Here is a 21,624-nt window from a genome sequence, read left to right on the forward strand (position 1 = left end):
AATAATTTCATGTTCCATCAAGGAATCTTTTACGATTTCCATTTCGTGCGGGCTATCTCAAGTATTGGTCCGCACCAATAATTAACTACAGCTGTTTTAGATTACATTGTTTACGAAATGTAGGCCTACATATAGTACGTCATGATACAAAATATTTTATGATAAGCTAGTTAAGAGATACTGCCACCAGGATTTACTTTTGCAGGCAACAGACGATACCGAAGACGAATCCCAAGGTGGAAGTGAAGACACTCGGGCGAACCGGTCAATACATAACACTTTCTATGGACCTGGAACTCTGTGCTATGTTTGTGTGTTTGTATCAAAGATACTCAATCAATGCAGATCGAGTTACATGGAACATTTTTCTGGAATCCGAAAACATTCTTGATCAAAGTTGCAGGACTCTTCGCGGGCCTTCGCAGTCAACAATCAACTTTCACAAATATTCCATACGTAATTTAATAGCTTGCATATATCATATTTAGGGAGGAGGAAGCTGCTTTAAATTTTATTGATACGTTTCTAAAACTCGTCCCGAGACCGTCGTCGGGTGGGGGCATAGTGTTCCACTATTGTGGCGTCGATTCCCCCACCTTTGTGGCTTATTCATACAATTTCGGATTGGCGAATTGTAACGCTTAGGCGTATATACCTTGTAATAAATTTGTCCGCCTTTTGTACCGGGCCTAAACAACAATTTTCATTGTCTGTAATTTTTGCTACAAATGAACTGGACGTTCTCGGGTCTAAGGGTTTTTGAGTATAAATGCAAACATTTTCCCAATTTTTTTTTATGGGAAAAAACCCAAATGCGCTTCATTTGTGCTGCCCTGTTACAACAAATGGCGGGAAGCAATACATCACTTAAAAGGATATGACGTAAACGGTGACGTCATCCACGTTAGCTTTCTGATTAACGCGCATCTCCGCTTGGATAGCCGCCCGCTCCAGACGTGTTTTGCCCTGTCTCATTTTAGCAACTTAAAACCACCTCCTCCTCTCTATCTCTCTAGTTATGTTCCTTTTGTTTTCTTAGTCATGTGGGTGTATGCGTCGATTCCCCCATCTTTGTGGCTTAGGGAAGACCAGGGCAAAGTGCACCCTCTAACGCATTCGTCTAAATGCTGTGGTTCTAAACAAAGATATAATTAAACTCACAGCACAGCTGCAACATCCTTTCAGTTGACACCATTATGGTACATGCTATTAAAATCCTCCGCAGGTGTAATAAGTTACATCTGTGTAAATGAGTTTTGACAAACACTGGCCACTTTGCCCTGTAGGTTGGGGCAAAATGACCAGTGCTTGGCCACTTTATCCCACTTTCACAAATAACAGCTCGATGATAATATATTTTCCAGTTTCTTTAATAACTACAAATAATATTACTGACAGTAAAATTCAGTCTGTTCACAAGAATGCTAAGAAGGTAACTCCAAAACTAAATAATAACTGTAACATGGGTTTTGCAAACCAACACTTTCCTATCAAAGTGTCTACAATAACTCACTCAATCAACTCCTCCTGGTCATATTCAAATATACCTAGTTCTTAGTTTAAACAAAACATTACACATGAAAACACAAACTGGGAAAGACAACATTTGTCTTAACGTGTTCTCAGGAATTACGGTTCAGAAAGATATATGTACTTCAACGACAGAGATCGCAAATATCCTTCTCATCTCCACACTCTGCATGGAACCATTGTCTACACTTAATGCACTGAAGCCAGTCCTCGGTAGGTGGCTCTGTGTACAACTCGTTGCAGTACAAACAGTGCCATACCTCCGACTCATCAGCAACTTTCTTGTTTGCCTTGGTGAGGGTTTTCTTTGATCTCTTCTGTCCTTTCTCCTCCATCATTTTCTTGAAAGGTGATGATGTAACTACCATGGAAGAGTCAGATTTTCTTTTTCGGTTCCGTATCTTGCGTTTCACTGGCAGTGGTGAAAGTGCTTCAATCTGTCTTCTTACATCTTTGTTGGGGTTCGATTGAAGGACCTGTGGTTCGATTGAAGGACCTGCTGTCAGTTCTGTAAAGGTTGATGCATGTAACCCTGGTTTTCACTGGTGGCAATACGGCATCGGATGTTCCAGGCCCTGAATCTGGCTTGTCTGGTGGCAATACAGCATCGGATGTTCCAGGCCCTGAATCTGGCTTGTCTGGTGGCAATACGGCATCGGATGTTCCAGGCCCTGAATCTGGCTTGTCTGGTGGCAATACGGCATCGGATGTTCCAGGCCCTGAATCTGGCTTGTCTGGTGGCAATACGGCATCGGATATTCCAGGCCCTGAATCTGGCGGCAATACGGCATCGGATGTTCCAGGCCCTGAATCTGGCTTGTCTGGTGGCAATACGGCATCAGATGTTCCAGGCCCTGAATCTGGCTTGTCTGGTGGCAATACGGCATGGATGTCCCAGGCCCTGAATCTGGCTTGTCTGGTGGCATTATGGCATCGGATGTTGCCCTAGGTCCTGATCCAGGATTGTCTTGAGGCAAGGCTGTTTGGGCAAGTTGTGTTTCAGGCTCGGTTGATCCGTAACAGTGGAGCCTGCAAAATCGTCATCAGTGAAAACATCCGGGTTAAAGGGCCATATCTCTGTGCAGGTAAAGCCATTGGTTGCTTTCAGCATGGTTGCCGTCACCGTGTAGGCAGCGCCGAACAATTGTGCCATGTCAAAGAATGCAACTCTACTGCCTGGGTTCATTAGCATCCACTTGTCAGCTTCTTTGTTGTAGTTAGCCTTGAGAGGCCCAAAGAATGTCCTGTCTAGGGGTTGCAGCTTGTGAGTGGTATGTGGAGGTAACACAATAATGACAATTCCGTGATCACGTGCATAGTTGACAGCCTCTAGAGTTTTGTGACTACTGTGTCCATCCAGAAAGAGCAAGCATTTTCGGTCTTGAGATGGCTTTGCATACTGAACAAAAAGCTCAAGCCAACAGAGGAACAGATCATGGTTAATCCGTCCATTATCACTTGCCTTTCCAATAGACCCTGATGGTGCTCCCTTCATCAAAGCAGGCGACATTCTCTTTCGGGGGAATATAAGCATAGGAGGTATGTAGGTCCCAGATGCATTCATGCAACAGATCGCAGTCACGGTTCTTCCCCTTTCACCACTCGTGACCTTTCCCACTTGTTTATCGCCCCGTTTTGCCAAAATGTTCCGTGGACGATGGACATTGGTAATACCACTTTCGTCCATATTCCAGATCGAATCTGGCTGAAATGAATGCTTCTCCATCTCGGCCTTGAGGAGGTTGAAAAAAATGTTCACAGAGGTTGAAAAAAATGTTCACAGATGGTCTATTAAAAGCAACAGCTCTGGATATACTGGTAGCTTCCGGCTTTTGGATGGATAAATCTGGATGTCGCTGCATGAAGCCCTTCAACCAATCTTCCCCTGCCTTCCGTGTTGCTTTGTTAAAAGGGTGGTCAAGGCCATTTTGTTCTGCAAGTGTAAAGGCCAATGAACGAATGTCAGTGGAGGTCAATCCGTAAAACATCCGTTGCATACGCAGAATGTGAGAAACTAGTTCAGACTCAAATGTATCATTGAATACCTTCCTAAATCTGCCTAATAACCCAGGGTTTTTAACCTGTCCTTTAGCGTGCCGCTGGAGTGTCTTCCTGGGAATTTCATAGTCTCTTGAAGCTTGACGAATAGATTGTCCTGATTTGATATCATCTAGTGCACGCTTTAAGGCTTCACAACCATAGCTGCCTTGCTTAGTTTTTCTGATATAGTTTCTCACCATTTTCTTCTGTAAAGTCTACATTCGCAAGTCATCAACATAGGCCTCGATAAGGTAGTAGTCTTGACAAATATAGTTGTACTGGCAATCTATGAGTGGAGAAACACTTCTAAGGTACATCCGTGCACACTCAATAACTGACAAGGGATCCTGCTCAGGCCCGAAGTTGTGTGATGTAAAAATCTCTCTCAGTGCCTCAGTTGACTTCTCACCAAAGTAAGTATGGCTTCTAGTCAAATTAATCAGCAGAAAAACAATGTTCATCTGAATGTCATCGTCGGGTTCGGAAAGAAAGAGTTTCGTTAACAGTATACAAAGATAATTGTTTGAAATTCCCCGAGATGAAGCTTTTGTTTGTCCAACTTCTCTTCTTGTAAGTTGATATATAATGTTTCCCCCGCTCACAAAGTTGTCCAGACCATCCATCTACCAACATCCTGAAAAACAAACAAAATTAATCAGATCATATGGGGCAAACCGCACCCCCGGGCTCCCTTTACCCCAATGACAGTATCACTGGAAAATTAAATAACACGTAATTACTGGGTCTCGAACTGTCGCATGTTAACTCCCAAAAGATACTTGATGCCAACATGTTTTGCAAATGCACAAATGTTTTGGATATCATGTTACGTTTTCTCACAATAAACGCATTAAAATATGTACATTCCTTACAGCAAAATCACATTTTTTCGTATTTTTAGAAACGTACCTTCACTACTCGTACAAATGGCGTCAGAGTTGTTTTGGGCGCTTCTGAACGTCTGCTCCCATTGGATGATCACTAAAAAAATCACGCCATCTGACGGCTGATAAGGGACGGTAACGCTTTCTCGCTTTGCCCCGAAGGCGCGCTCTGCCCTTGTTTCCCCTATTCATACAATTTCGGATTGGCGAATTGTAACGCATAGGCGTTTATATATACCTTGTAATAAATTTGTCCGCCTTTTAGTGCGGGCCTAAACTACAATTTTCATTGTCTGTAAATTTTGCCACAAATGAACTGGACGTTCTCGGGTCTAAGGGTTTTTGAGTATAAAGTACATTATTTGATAATAAATTCAGTTAAACTAAAAAACCGATTTGCTATATTAATAAACATTTCATGATAATATCAAAACAAATTTGTGATATAAATTCGTTCTTTGGTATCCATAAATGAATTATTGATATCAAATAAGGAATAAATAGTAATAATGCGCCCTATATATTGTTCTTTGTGGATTGTGTGAGGCAACGCGATTGCATCACGGTTATAATGTTAATTGCTTGTCTTTTTTCTGCACCATTATTTCTATCATCTTATTAAAAAATGTCAACTTATAATTAACCAAGTTACAAATACTTACCCGACCTGCGTTGATTTATCTCTTTGTCATTATTATCGGTATTATACTTATCAACCTACTTCACAGAAGGCATCACAACTTTGAAACAACGTTGCAAATTGGTTTCATACGAAAATTGGACTGACGTTGACACTTCAACGTTGATCCAACGTCAGTTGTCAACGTTGATGTATCAGAGAACCCCTTGTAAACCTTGAACAAGTTGTTTTTTCAGTACAGCATCAGTGGTGACCTCCCTGATATTTGAGATCAGTGAAATATTCTAGACGGTCATAATACACCCCCAAAAAACTAACCATTTTGTTTTAGTTAAACAATAAATAAGCTGAGCTATAGCGAGCTTTATTATGGTGTTAACCAATTTCACTAACCTCAAAGAAGTGGGGGGAAAACTAATACTGTAAATCTGGAAATTGAGGGTCTCCAAATTAATACGACTGCTGACCCCTAACCAGAAATGCGACTCAATATCAATGTCAAGTTCACTGATTGGTATGCTGAGAAGGCGTCAACAAGCCTGCCACTTGTGAAGATCCGGGGTGGAATAGGTCTTCAGCAACCCATGCTTGCCGTAAAAGGCGACTATGCTTGTCGTAAGAGGCGACTAACGGGATCGGGTGGTCAGGATCGGGGACTTGGTTGATGCATGTCATCCGTCCCAATTGCGTGGATCGATGCTCACTGGATTGTCTGGTCCAGACTCGATTATTTACACAGACCGCCGTCATATAGCTGGAATATTGCTGAGTGCGGCGTTAAACAACAAACCAAAATACTAGAAATATAATGTAATAAAGGAGACAAAGCAGATTGTGGATGAAAATTGGGCGCGGTGTGGATGGCACCGACGGGACAGTATGCGTGAGCAGCATAGTTCTGGCACTCTGCCGTGGCATGCATGGGATGTTTGCACTCCCTCTCGCGGAAACAGCAGGCAGGAACATTTGGGCTGCCGCTGCCGCAGCAAAGAACCCAGTTGTAATTTGTTATTAATATGCTGTCCCGCCGGCCCCATGCCCATCGCACGTAGTTTATTGTATGTATACTTCTCAAAAGAAGTTAGGGGTCACACCATTTCCAGAGTACGAAAATGTAAATCATTGTGTACAGGGTTAGCAACTAACAGTTTTTGTCCACTAGTCCTTATAATGATAATAGAGAGCAAAAACCCTTAGGCGAATAATAGCTGGTGATCAGACAAATGTCTGGCGGGATATGGGTTACCTGCTGGCCCGCTCGAAGTGCCGCTGCTCGAAACCGGGCCCACCGAAATCTCGAAAGAGCATCTGCTATTATGAGTGCCTGGGTTTGTATATAACGAGCTTTGAAATGGAGTATGTCCCTCTCCATTTTTTGCCGAAGCTGTATGTCGTATTGTGCCTAACAGTCGCCCCAAAAGCGGGCAGCAGCGGCGCGGATCGTCTCGACGTAGGTTAGCAGCTCCTGCATTTTGTTGATTTGTGTGCTTCGCTCTATGACGATGCTGATGAATGTCCGTGATGAATGTCAGAAAGGCTGATGTCTAAGACCCGATATTCAGAGGCTTTGATGGCTGTTGTCTGGGTTTGAAGGTAACCTGGCCTGATGCATCCGCAGTTCCATGATAAAATTTGATCCTTCCTGTGTTGGCTGTCTACCTAGTGGTAACAGCGTTTTCAGTCGATGAAGTCTCCCCGGTGTATGTTCCCTAATTGCCTGTTTGACGTGAAACCAATGTTTTCGGCGCTGAAGTTAAGATGTTGATTTCTGGCTTGCTGGGTTGCGGCTATTATAATTGGCTGATTGGCAGTTGTGATCATTTCAGGCTCGCCTGCGGCAACGTGGCCATATTTTGGTGCCCTTGACTAATGGATTGTGCATTTATTATTTGTTGATTGGCTGGCATTTTGATAAGCTGGGTTGAATTGTGTCAGGGGGTTGGCGATAGGTATTTGGTTATCCTGTGAAAGAAGCATTACTGGCATAATAGTGACATGGTGAACGTTTTCATCAAACGGGTACCTATACCTTGATTGTTGTCAGCCACGGCAATGGGGGGTGACCAATGCTGGCAGTCCCTGCGGTTCCCGTGCCTGTGTGACGGCTCTGGTGTAACTTTGGGGCGCTGTTGTCGGGAGAGTAGCTGTTGTTGGGCGAGGAGCCGAGGTTACGTGGATGGAACCACTCCCGCGAAACTCCCCCACCCTCAGCCTTGGCCCCGCCTCCGACGAGCGTATGATTCAGAGCCGATCTACGCTTGAGAGCCACGGTAGTCGTGCGCGTGAAGAGCAAGAGTTTAAAGGAAAAGAATTTAGAATGGCGGGCCGAATAGTTATAGATTGAAAATTTAACACGTTAATAAACAATGCAGCGAGTGATGAATTTAATCGTATTCCAATTGCGTTAGACCCGTGAAGATTCCGAGGTAGAAAAGGTCTTCAGCAACCCGTGCTTGCCGTAAAACGCGACTATGCTTGTAAGAAGCGACGGAGGGATCGGGTGGTCAGGCTCGCTGACTTGGTTGATGCATGTCATCGATCCCAATTGCGTGGATCTCAAAATTTTGGTTTGGGTTTGTTGTTTTACGCCGCACTCAGCATTATTCCAGCTATATATATGAAGTGGTCTGTAAATAATCGAGTTTGAACCAGGCAATCCAGTGATTGACATCATGACTATCGTTCCACGTAACTGGGATACGATGACATGCATCAACCAAGTCAGCGAGCCTGACCACCCGATCCCGTTAGTCGTCTCTTACGACAAGCATGGGTTGCTGAAGACCTTTTCTACCCCGAATCTTCACGGGCCTTTAAACATACTTAATATCGAATGTTAAACAATATTGTTCTCATAAATTTACTAAAGTAGAGACAAACCACCACATATGAAATAAACAAAAGTAAAATTAAAGTAATTCCCTTGTTTGAATAAATATGAAAGACCTATTCTACCCCGGATCTTCACGGGTCTCATGATTTATGGAAAAAATTGAATTCAACTATTCAATGGGTAACTATTCTAGCCCCTTGAATGAGCACTCAAATATTGACCCAATAAACGTCTTAGGATATCCATAGTACATGTATTTTAAATTTGATATGCTTCATATTAACCAAATCCTCTAGTGGTTTCTAATTAACGCAACAAAATTATACCACATATTACTCACATCAACAATTAGAAACAGTGACGGCTTCTCTTGCAGACTCGCAACTTAGCACAAAATAAGCACTGGGGTGTAGGCTGTAACATTGTCTTGATAGCTTTGTTCATTTGCTACTTCAAGCCACTTCTTATTCACATCTTGGACACGCTGACACACAACAGTTAACTACGGTTATAACGAAGTGACGGATATAACGAACTTACTTTTTTGGTCCCGACTATTTGCTGAAGTTATGATGTATATATGCTTATAACGATCTACGGTTATAACGAACTAAAATTAGTAGTCCCTTTGAGTTCGTTATAACCGTAGTTTACTGTACTAGTGAAGAATCTGTTAAGGCGTGGACTTTTGGCTGCATAGGCATTAGCTATTATTGTTCTGCAATCTACCATAACAAAAATTGGGTTAGGATCCCTCACTCCTCCTGAAGGAAAGGCCATTCATTAAGAATGTCATCTGCACCTTTACCAGAATGGTTGATAAGTTCCCTCTGAAAACCGAATGCCCTGTCCACCATTTCTTCAATGTTGATCCATGAATACGCCTTTGGGTCCCCGAGAAACACGTCTTGCAGTTCACTCTCCTCTTTCCACAGTTGGGTTCCAATTTACTCATCCATAGGCATCAGCCATGTTCTTTACCTCGCACACTGCTCCGTCCATCCCCTGGTATTGAAAGCTTGAATGCACAGTTAAGGATCCTGATTGCACACACGTGTGAAGATAATTGGACTGAAAGCCTTTGAAGATCCTGTTGATTCAGTCGGACTTGTAGGATTGGAGCAAAGTGTACAGGCTCAGTTTATCCCCAACACTTAATTCTGCAAGTAGTCAATCAGCATCATGTATGTTAATATCTCCAAGTAAATTATATCAAGTATATTATAGATATCAAAACTGTAGGAGGTTGGTTGGTTGGTTGGTTTGTTCTTAAACGCCGCACTCAGCAAATTCCAGCTATATGATGGCGGTCTGTTTATAATCGTGTCTGGACCAGACAATCTAGTGATTGATATCATGAGCATCTATCCAGGCCATTGGGATCGATGACATGCTTCAACCTAGTCAGCGAGTCTGACCACCCGATCCCGTTAGTCGCCTCTTACAACAAGCACTCTCGCCTTTTACAGCAAGCATGAGTTGCTGAAGACCTATTCTCTCCCGGATCTTCACGGGTCTCAAACTCAATGAGAAACATTATGTAGTGAACTTTGACCAGGTCAGTTCCATCTGTATCCAAAAAGCTGTGAACTTGTCCAGCCTTTTCTATATGTCCTTTATATGATTTATTTTATTATGGTTTTGTTAGATTGTTCGTTTGTTGTTTAACCCTGCAGTCAGCAAATAAAAAATCGGTAAATAACCTCTATCAGTATCAAAAAGCTGTGAACTTTTCCAGCCTTTCTCTTTTGGGTTTGGCAGCCTAAATGATGGCTGAGAGTTGAGTCAAGAGTAATCGAGTTGTTGTTTCTGACTCAACGTTGGTGGCATTTCACTGATAAAAGGAACCCATCACAATATAAACGATTTGAAAACTTTATTAATTTCATATTTATTTAAACAAGGGAATTACTTTAATTTTACTTTTGTTTTTCATATGTGGAGTTTTGTCTCTACTAATTGTTTAACATTCGATATTAATTTTTTTTTAAAAAGTGATAGGTAAAAACGTGTCACTTTTAGAGAAAACTTTCGTAGAATATTGAGATAAAAAAACATTTCAAGATATGTCCTTTTTTATGATTTTTTAATGAGTATTATGATTTTGTTTTCTTAACGCCGCACACAGCAAATGAATAATTTGTAAATAATGGAGTCTGGACCACACAATCAAGTGATTGACAAGCATCGATCCACACGCAACTGTTTTTGTTATACGCCTAACTCAGCATTATTCCAGCTATATGATGGCGGTTTGTGAATAACCTAGTCTGGACCAGACAATCCAGTGATTAATATCACGAACATCAATCCACACCACGCTTCAACCAAATCATCTCATTCCAATAGAGTAGATCTATGCTCACGATATCAATCACTGGATTGTCTGGTCAAGACTCGATTATTGTTCGTTCGATTGTTTAACGCCGCACTCAGCATTATCCCAGCTGTATGACGGCGGTCTGTAAGCAATCGAGTTTGGACCAGGCAATCAAGTGATTGAAACATGAGCATCGATGCACGCAATAGGAATTATTTACTGACCGTCATATAGCTGGAATATTGCTGAGTGAAACATCAAACAAACCGGAAGTAAACCAGGCTATTTTGAGAGTTTTGCATCGGTTTTGTCATATGTATAAGTTTACAACCATCCAGATAATCAGCAGATATACTATTGCAGAACATTCCTATATAAAACATGGATAAATTAACAACAGGTTTTGTTGAATATCGCTGAAAATACCATATCTCTTGACTGGCAATGTGGTAAGTCACATCTGCAGAAAACAACATCAATGCTGTCATGTTTATGTTTTAGAGGCAAGTATGGCAAAACTAGTCGTTATTTTAAGCACATTGTCTGTATCTTGGGCCACATTGTTAAGTTTACTAATAGAAGCCTGCATTGTATTAATATTTTAATTGGTTTTTTTTCTTGACAACGGTATAATGGTCTATACCGAAACGTCAATCTTTACAGTATCAAAGAAGTTGTTATCCATAAAAATTGTGTCTACCTTGCTCTGTATTCAGATAACTTCCGGTATATATAACTGCAGCAGTGCACGATTCGTGTCGCCAACATTTATCATAACACCTGTATTCATAGTTGTTCGGACCCGTGAAGATCCGGGGTAGAAAAGGTCTTCAGCAACCCATGCTTGCCGTAAAAGGAGACTATGCTTGTCGTAAGAGGCGACTAACGGGATCGGGTGATCAGGCTTGTTGACTTAGTAGATGCATGTCATCGATACCAAATGCGTGAATCGATGCTCATGATAACAATCACTGGATTGTCTGGTCCATAGTCGATTATTTATAGACCGCCGTTATATAGCTGGAATATTGCTGAGTGCGGCGTAGAACTACGAAAGCCTATTAGGGCCAAATTCATTCATAACATTTATTGTTTAAAAGTTGTTATTACAAGTTGTAAAGGTGTATTTATAAGTTGTAAAGGTGTATTTACAAGTTTCTCAAGGTGTGTATGCTCAATGGATTACTGATTCTAATGGCTCCGGACTGCCACAGGGACTCGATCTCTTCATCACCAATCGGGTCGGTTCTCTTGGTAAGTTGCCACGCCCTTCTTTCTTTAGTTCAATTTTTCTCCCCTTTAATGCTTCCCGTGATCGTGAAAATTCTAAAGATGACGTGAGTGAATAGCCATACCCCCTTCGTTTTAGTGATCTCTCGATGCTGCTCTGAAAACCCGTGAGACTGTTTGGTTCATAATTTTCCGCATTTGTTTTTCGAACACTAATGAAAAACTTGCAGAGAAGTGTGTCTAGTTCGTTTGGGGGGATTTCGTGCATTTCGCGAAATTCATTTTGGACTTTAAGAAAGTTATCGAACGGTTTCAAATCGTTTAAAGTTTTCTTGGCCGTGTTTTTGTTTTGATTGTCTAGGATCACACCATCGATCATGCCGTCCTCAACAGCCACAAATCTTCCTTGGGCATCTTTCGGCTTTGTGTTCGTCGTCTGCTTCGCCGTGCTCGACGATGGCGTTTTGATGATGAAACTTTGGCCACAGGGAAGTTTTGATAATCTGCCTTCATCACAGTCAAATTCAAATTCGGTACCATCAACCTGTAACCTGTAATATCAATTTGTCAACACGGATATCACTGTAGCACTTCCCCTTTGATCTATTAAAACATCTCCAACATCAAAGGTATCCATGTTGTTCGTAAACACCTACTCACGCGCACCGGCGAAAAAAATCCCACTTCCGCTTATCTTATTCGCATATCTAATTTGCATACTTGTGTCATTGGGGTATGACATACATGTTTTTATGTCATAAACTTATGCCATGGATAAATGCTTTAGTTAAATGATATTTAGAAAAAATTCCTTTATTAACCAGAGGATTATCAGAAATAATAGGTCTTCTTGATATTTATAAGTACGCGGCAGCCAATGCAAACCAGTGTTCCCATTTGAATATTAAAAAACCCCTAGAATATGGCTTGTAAAATATTCCAAATAAGCAAACACTTTTCTAAGGCTTTTATAATGACAATGTGTGTGTGTGTGTGTGTGTGTGTGTGTGTGTGTGTGTGTGCGCGTGGGCGTGCAAATCTGTTTGTGTAGGTTGCTTTGAGACGATCATACTGCATGACAAATAGTCTTCAGGAAAAGAAGTGATGAGAGTTATCTCCTTTTGACAACATTGACATTGCTTTGAAATATTTCAACTGGACTGGATATTGTTTTTTGTTTACTGCAACGTTCTTCCAGACATTCTTCACTGATAAGAGAGGTAAGTACATGCATTCATGTATGTTCTTGACCCAAATGTAATTGACAAAGTTAATTAATAAGAAAAAACTCCATATATCTAGACCTAAGCAAGCATTGATTTCAAGAACTGCAATATCACTAGACATATCTGTAGCATTATTAATGGGAGACTTTAAACCTTGACTATCTCTGCTACTATATGATGCTATGTTTGAAGAAATACTTAATTGAAATTATGGACCAAAGGTCACTATGTAGGAAAGGAAGTCGTTACTGGAAACTATTTTCTATACAAATGTATTTTAAATGAACCTGAAATGTCACGTCTAACATGTGTCCAAAAATGAAAATATTGAACTAATAATTACTTCATTCTAAAGCCATTGTACTTGAATGAGGTCGTATATTATAGGTATTTCTTAATAGATACAAGAGTATAATATTGTTTGTTTCATGCTAAGCATGTTGCTGCAAACATTGTTCATCATAAAGTGTTTTTCTTCAACTGGAAAAATCCTTTGATTATGATTTACTCATGTCAAAGAACTTGAAACATGTGGGTTAATAGTCTGTTGCACCATGAGAGATGTAAGGTTGCAACACAATCGTTTAATGTGGAAATGATATCTTAATTTTAATATATGTCAGTGCTTTGAAAGTTTAAATATATATTTTTGAAAAATCATACTTATATGACAATTACCACAATTTTTATGACATTTTGTAAATTAAATAATTTAAAATAGCAGAAATGTTTAAAGATTAAACAAATACATAAATATGATAATTTAATTTTTTATCTAGTTATAACATATCCATTATGATTTGCAACAAAACTATATTTTGTACATTTGTCGTTAAGACAATAATGTGTTCAAAAAGAAAATTCAAAACAAATCACAATATGTTTTTCATTCATTGGGGAAATCAAATAATAGATCACCAAATCAGTAATTCAATATACATGTAATTAATATACTGAACCAAATTAAAAAGTTCACAATCCTTATTTTTTAATATTTTGACCAGTTATCATTGTTGGCCCTTATTGTGTATTTAAACAGTAATGGCCACGTATTGTCTTCAGATAACACCCGTTTTTGTGCAGGTGAATCGATCAAAATCATATGCACAGCACTATAGTGGCAAAAGTTTTTTTTCACGTGCAACTGGGCACGTGGCCATAATACCGCACGTGTTTTCAGCCATACTTGTTAGCAGTCATTAAAAAACACAAGAAAACGAAAGTCTTTACGGACATTTGTCATGCCACGCATTTCAAATGTGCAACGTGGACGTGCCATCGGCATGTTGCGGACGGGAACGTCCGTAGCTGAAGTCGCAAGGACGATGGGTTGTAGTCGACGGACTGTTTATAATTTACAGACGCGTCTACAGCAAACGGGTACCAACGCTGATCGCCCTCGGCCAGGTCGACCAAGTGTGACGTCACATGCAGAGGATCGTCAGGTTGTCTTACGTCACCTCCGTAACCGATTTTTGACGGCTACATCAACCAGACATGAACTGTTTATGGGTAGACTGAGTGCGCAAACTGTGCGAAACCGTCTGAGAACTGCTCACCTTCATGCACGACGACCATACTGCGGGCCGATTCTGACTCATTTACACAGACGTCAACGTCAGGTGTGGGCACAGCGATTCTTACGATGGACTCAGAGGAATTGGAATCAAGTCGTCTTCAGTGATGAATCCCGACTTAATCTTCGATTTGCTGATGGTAGGGCGAGGGTGTGGAGTCGCCGTCATGAACCTTACTCCAAGTGTTGTGTACACGAAGTTGACAGATTTCGACGCGGAAGTGTCATGGTGTGGGGTGCTTTCAGTGGCAAAGCACGTTCCAGGCTTCTTGTCATCCGTGGCAACCTCAATGCTGCTGCTTACCGCGACCAGGTACTGGCACCAGAACTTCTGCCTTTTATGGCAGCACATGGACCCGGTTTGATCTTCAAACACGACAATGCCAGACCCCACACAGCAATTTTGACAAGGAATTTCCTTCAGAATGCGGGAGTCAACGTCATGGACTGGCCGTCAAGGTTTCTCGACCTCAATCTTATCGAACACGTCTGGGATGCTCTTGGCAGAAGTCTGCGCACTCTCCAGAATCAATCACAGAATGTGCAAGATCTTGGCACCATTTTGCAGCAACAATGGCCTCGTCTTCCCAATCATGTGTTCACAAGCATCACAAAGTCCATGCGGAGGCGTTGTGTGGCAGTTGTCAATGCACATGGTGGCCATACACGTTACTGAACTTGTGTGCCATCAGATTCTCGTGCTTGGGACTTATGCTTTAAACTGTTGATGTTATTACCGAATACCGTAGGTGCTTGGAACAAATTATTGTTACCACCGTTAATTAAAATCCTTCTTTGGACATTAATGATTAAAAATTACCTTCTCTGATACATTTGTCCGTTGTATATCATATATGGGATGACTTATAAAACTGTGAAGTTTTAATTTGACGAGAGAGAAAGGCAGCAAAGGCGTAAATGAACTAGTCTAGCACAAAGCGACACCATCAAAACCAAACCAGGACATATAGTTCATGGGGCGGTCGGGTAACATAGTGGTTTAAGCATTCGCTCGTCACGCCGAAGACCTGGGTTTGAATCCCAACATGGGTACAATGTGGTGATATTGCTGGAATATTGCTAAAATCAGCGTAAAACCATACTCACCCACCCATCACATATTTTTCATGTTGATTGTCGCCGAAATTATTGTAATCCTCAACAAATTAAACAGTTGTAGGACTGACATCAATACAATCATACAGTCTAGGATTTTACGTTCACCCAATATTAACTTTGATTTTAAACATCAGTGCATATTCTGTGCTAGGGCAATTATTCAACAGGACAAGAAGAGAGGTCATGATAATTATCCTGTTAAAACAAAGGATTTTCAAGACACAATTGATGCTACCATCCCCACATGAAGAAGCGTTGGCATGAATATTTTGGAGACAGAATCATCATAACTGATGTCATTGGAAAACATGTTGTAACATTTACAAAAAAGAAGGACATTGAGAAAGAAAAACTCCATATTCTCCAAACAGCAGCCAAGCTATAAGCTGGACATTAAGTCAGTGGAGGTCAACAATGAGAGGTATCCTTCATGTGATGAAAAGGCATCCTAAGTAGCAAACTTGGGAATTTGTGCCAGAAATGTTACGTTGGGTCCCGAAAGAACTGATTCCAAGAAAACATGTTGATATCAAGATAGCTTCTTTAGGGCAATCAATAATGCAGAGTTGCAGGCCTAGAGTTCTCACAGCCCCACTTCAGATACGACTTGCCTTAGGAATTCATCAAAGCTGAAAGGACTGGAAACTGGAAACTCCATCTTTCTACAATGTCTCAGATGCTTCCATATTTTGCATCTTCAGGACATAACATGTTTGCTAAGAGTGCTACCTGATGATCACCCTGATGTTTAAGGCAACTTCATGAATGGCTATACCATGGCTTGATGCGAAGCTGGGGGCACGGGTGGCCCAGTCGTCTAAGGCGCCGCGATTTACTGTGCAGAGTTGCGTCCCTTGGGCACGCCAGAAACCGATGATTGTGGGTTCGAATCCTGGTTCGCCCCGATTTTGTTTCTAGCTTTGTCAGCACCATACCCGTGCTCGTGGGTTTCACCGAAATGGTAAACGTCTGAGACCTGCATCACTTCGAGCTTTCCTCCCAAATTAAGCTGTCATGCCGCGATATAACTGGAATACTGTTAAAAGCGGCGTTAAACCCAACTCACTCACTCACTCACTGATGCGAAGCTTGAAGTCAAGAGGTGGTTTGACAAGAGGAAGAGGAATGACTGAAATGCAGCGTTCCCTCAATGCCAGCATGTGCTGAAGTAAGCAATGCAGCGTTCCCTCAATGCCAGCATGTGCTGAAGTAAGCAATGCAGCGTTCCCTCAATGCCAGCATGTGCTGAAGTAAGCAATGCAGCGTTCCCTCAATGCCAGCATGTGCTGAAGTAAGCAACTCCATGCAATAACTCACAAATCTATCATCTGATACTGATGACCACCACAAGGATACAACAACTAAACAACTACCAGACAAGCAAGATATTCTCAAGATATTCTGCAAGTATTGCAGTATCTTGAAGACCGAAACCCTTTCACTGAAGATTCAACTCTAAGGAGCATTGCTACTGGTATGACATCAGAGACTGCAGTGAATGTTGGCAAGGCAAAGGAAGTTGGTATTTGCATTTTGTAGAAAATGACAGATTTCAGCTTCAAAATGATCAAGCCGTAACACTTGCTTCGCATTTATCAGTGAAGATTGATGGTGTAACAGTTCAAGTGGATCCACAGCTGTTATGTCAACGCTTTATTACTGCAGCAAACTGTTCACATGAGGAATGTGCTCAAATATGAAATGTGTAGCCACCAACCAGCCCTGTTTGATTTTCATTCTCTGCTGCGAGAATCAGTTCTTGCAGACGCTATGTGGTGGTCACTGTTGCCTTCATCTCAAACCTCTCCTCCTGACGATGTCTACTATGTGCTGGATGGTGGTTCTCTCCTACACCGACTTCCATGGTTTTATGGTATGACGTATGAGGAGATTCTGTATGCTGAGTCTGATGCGGATCTTCTTATTGTACAGAAAGCTATAGAAGAAGCGACACAGGGACCAACAGTTCTCATCGGTGAAGACACAGACCTCCTCGTTCTTCTTTGCTATCACGCTGATACAGAGTCAGGGCTTTTCTTCAAGTCAGAAGTGAAACAAGGAAAGCAGAAGCAACAGTGGATTTGGGATATCAGGAGAACAAAAGCTATCCTTGGCCCCTGGATTTGTAAGAGTAGACTGAAATGTTCTTGTAGGAGTCATGGCCTTGACTGTTCTACTGCATGTGGCGAGTATATGGGTGTCAGCTGGGCCAATTCCAGTGCACCACCCGTGAAGATTCCGGGGTAGAATAGGTCTTCAGCAACCCATCCTTGCCGTAAAAGGTGACTGCTTGTCGTAAAAGGCGACTAACGGGATCGGGTGGTCAGGCTCCCTGACTTGGTTGATGCATGTCATCAATCTCAATGGCGTGGATCGATGTTCATGATATCAATCACTGGATTGTCTGGTCCAGACTCGATTATTTACAGACCGCCGTGATATAGCTAGAATATTGCTGAGTGCGGCGTTAAACAACAGACCAACCAAGCAATTCCAGTGCAGCTAATGAAGATTGAATCTGCTCATTGGTTCAAAAATGCATGATCAAGTTGTTGAGTGACTCCAGTGAAATCGTGTTAGAGTACCGTTGTAACAACTGCGGAATTATTCATTGTGTTAAAACATTTTTAGACACAATCATGAACTGAACAGTAGAATAACCTTTAATAGTGTATGTAGTGCTTCAGGTAATTTGCACATATGGTCTGGTTTTCACATGTAACCAAGGACGGCGAGAGATAACCTGAAATTATTAGACATGCACAACAATGGCAATTATTTAATCCAATCAATTAAATCTGGAAATACTGAGATGAGTTTGTTGTCTCTTAATTATTGTACAAGGCAAGCTCATTATGTAATAAGTATATCACAGAGTGACTGATATGAGCTATTCAGAGAGTAGTTACAAACATGTTCTCAGTACATTTCTCTTGTAATTATACCAATCAATCAAAATCAATTGAAAAGTTAATTAATAAAGAATTAATTAATTTTATGCACTTACTTATGTAATAAATGATAACGTCTTGTCATAAGCTTTAAAATGATATATAACGCTGTATATATTTCAAAAAAATATTTTCATATTTTTCCAAGTGTATATTAATTACTTATTTAATTAGAGTCAAATTAAAATATTTTCCCCTCGATGGATTCACTAAGACTTTTAGTATAGTGTTCACTGATGTTGACTGAGTACAAAATAGCTGGATGTATTTCTGTTGCAATTTGTTTAGGGTCAAACTCTATTTCTCCTGGCCAATTAGTCTGGTATAAATGTCACTTGATATCTTTGGGCTTGTAGTAAATGCAAGAAAGAAGTCCCATAAAGCAACAAAACCCTTTCCATAACTATAACAAGTACATTATTGAAGACATTGTTATGTCATCGTATCCCAATTGCTGAGTGCGGCGTTAAACAACAAACAAACAATCTCGGTGATCCATTCATATACGTTTCGCCGCTATTTTGCCTTTTATGCCAAAAGGAATCTATTTCGTCAGAATATCGAGACAGGTTATTTTGGGGGGTTAACGTTTGTTATTTACAGCAGTGAGTACACCACACTCTATGTAGGCTAGGGAATTTACACATCTCTGTATGACAGGAAATACCTGAATATTTAAACTATCAATTTAATAATGGTCGATCTTGCACGCTGATGTCGGTTGCATGGTTGTGATGTCCGTCAACATGAGATACTCAAATATGGACCCTATAATTACTTTTATCAACACCAGGACCAAGGGCATTTTAATTGATTTTTTAAAGCGTTCGACAGAGAAAACCATGATTTTATTCTTGAAAGTTTAAGACGAGTTTGAGTAAATAGTAAGTTCTTACGGTAAAATATTATATCTATGTTGGCTAATCGATCATCTTGGTTGTGTTCTAGTGAAGAATCATCAACTGCAACATCGGTAACTGCCGGGGATGAAACTTGAGCCCGAAACTGTTTATTAATTGATTTTAGAAGGAAATTGTGGTACGGGGATATTTATTGATAATGAAATGCCACATCTTTTCGCATTAAAACTACTTGAATGAAAGTTAATTTAAATAAAACTAGAGGTATTGGATTTCGAAGGGCCGGGAAGAATATTATCTTAACGGACAAGGTATCGATGAATCGATTGATATGTACCAAATACAGTTGGTTGGTTGGTTGTTGTTGTTTACCTCCACACTCAGCAATATTCCAGCTATATGACCGCGGTCTGTAAATAATCGAGTCTTGACCAGACATTCAAGTTATTGACATCATGAGCATCGATATACGCAATTGGGATCGATGACATGCATCAACCAACTCAGCGAGCCTGACCACTCGATCCCGTCAGTCGCCTCTTACGACAAGCATGGTCGCCTTTTACGGCAGGCATAGGTTGCTGAAGACCTTTTCTACCCTTGATCTTCACGGGTCTCCGGAATACAAGATCGCGGTGATGTTGAACTGTTCTCCAAGAATTTCTCTATCAGAGCATAGTTCAGTGAAATAAACCTCTGAGTGTAATTATTATATAAACAAAATAGAACGCTACTAATTTTGGACATTCCTCAGTATACAAAGCTGTACATTTATAAGTTTAGATGTCACAATTTCCTTTAAACGTGTTTGTGAGTGGAGCGGCTAAGTGTGAAAAAGGGCCGAATTATGCACTTTGAGTTAAAAGTATGAAACTTGGTACAATAAAACCTTTAACCAGGGTGATTAATTTTGGCTGTAGGTCCAATCAAAATGGCCGCCATTTTCAAGAACTGACACAATTAATACTATGAAACCGAATAACAACTTTGATATGAATAGGTATGTTGAAAAGTGCACATTATCAGCTTTAGACAAGATGAAAAATTTTGGCTGTAGGGCCATGAACTTGGTAAAAAAATGTAACGATCGTCGCCTTTCTCAATCACGCAGTGTCGAACTTTATACGGTCGATGAAAGAGAGGATTATCCTTCATAACATTGGTATATTTTTTTGAAAACATTGAGAAATACTTCTTCAACTATAAATACTCAAACATGGGCGACGTACGTTTTCTATAAGTGTATATAAGCCGGAGGCATATTTACTGTATACACATATCTGTCTGTATCTTACGCAAGCTCCAAGCTACTATGGCTACAACATGTGACAGTCAAACAACTCATTCTGTCAGCCCAGATGAAATGTCTTCAGAATCTATAATTGTGACTCAGGTTGTGGCCCCATCTACACCCACTCCTGAACTACCAGCTACTGTTATGTCAGCTACCAACAAACCATCAACTGACATGGAAAAAAAACAAAAGAAAAAAAACCCCCAGAAAAATCACAACTAAGATACCCACTCTCACAGACACATATATAGATGTTCATAATTTCTTAGAGCCGCTTGAGATGGATGTCACCCCATCTTCACACCACAACAGTGGTGACTCCTCTTCACGTTTACGTGAACGATCTCCGGTAGAACCACCATGAATCATTCGAATCTACTTCAATGGAATTGCCGAGGACTTAGGCACAATTTTAACGAACTGCAATTATTAACAACGGATCTTTGTCCATCAGCAATTTCTTTACAAGAGACGTACCTTAAAAATACCGATAAATTTGATTTAAGGCAGTATAGTTCGTATCATTCCTTCTCTCCCCTGGGAGATAAAGCTACTGGAGGAGCTTCTATTTTGGTGCAGCAGGGCGTTGTTCACAGTCCTGTTACGCTTGACACGAATCTGCAAGCTGTTGCAGTTAGACTTACACTGCATATTGCCTTTACACTTTGCTCCTTATATCTCCCTCCTTCCTCGAGTCTTCAGCGGAATGACCTTCAAAAACTATACGACCAACTCCCAAAGCCCTGTATCATCATGGGTGATCTCAATGGGCATAATCCTTTATGGGGAGGTTCTATCATTAATCAAAAGGGAAAAGTAATCGAGGATTTTGTTTCTGATAATGACCTATGCATCTTTGATGATGACTCAGACACTTACTTACACCCTGCAACTGGTACGTTTTCATCATTAGATCTGTCTTTGACGGATTCAGTTTTATTAAATGAATTCTCATGGTCCATCCACGATGACCTATGTGGGAGTGACCATTTCCCCACCGTGCTTAAACCCATTAATCCTACTGATGATCCACCTTCACCTCGATGGAATTTTGTGAAGGCTTATTGGCTTTTATTTCAATCTTTATGCAAAGATAAATTGCAACCTACGTCTTTTCAGAA

The sequence above is a fragment of the Haliotis cracherodii genome, unplaced genomic scaffold (genome assembly GCF_022045235.1).
Source record: "Haliotis cracherodii isolate W230 unplaced genomic scaffold, xgHalCrac1.p SCAF_6, whole genome shotgun sequence".
Classification (NCBI taxonomy): domain Eukaryota; kingdom Metazoa; phylum Mollusca; class Gastropoda; order Lepetellida; family Haliotidae; genus Haliotis; species Haliotis cracherodii.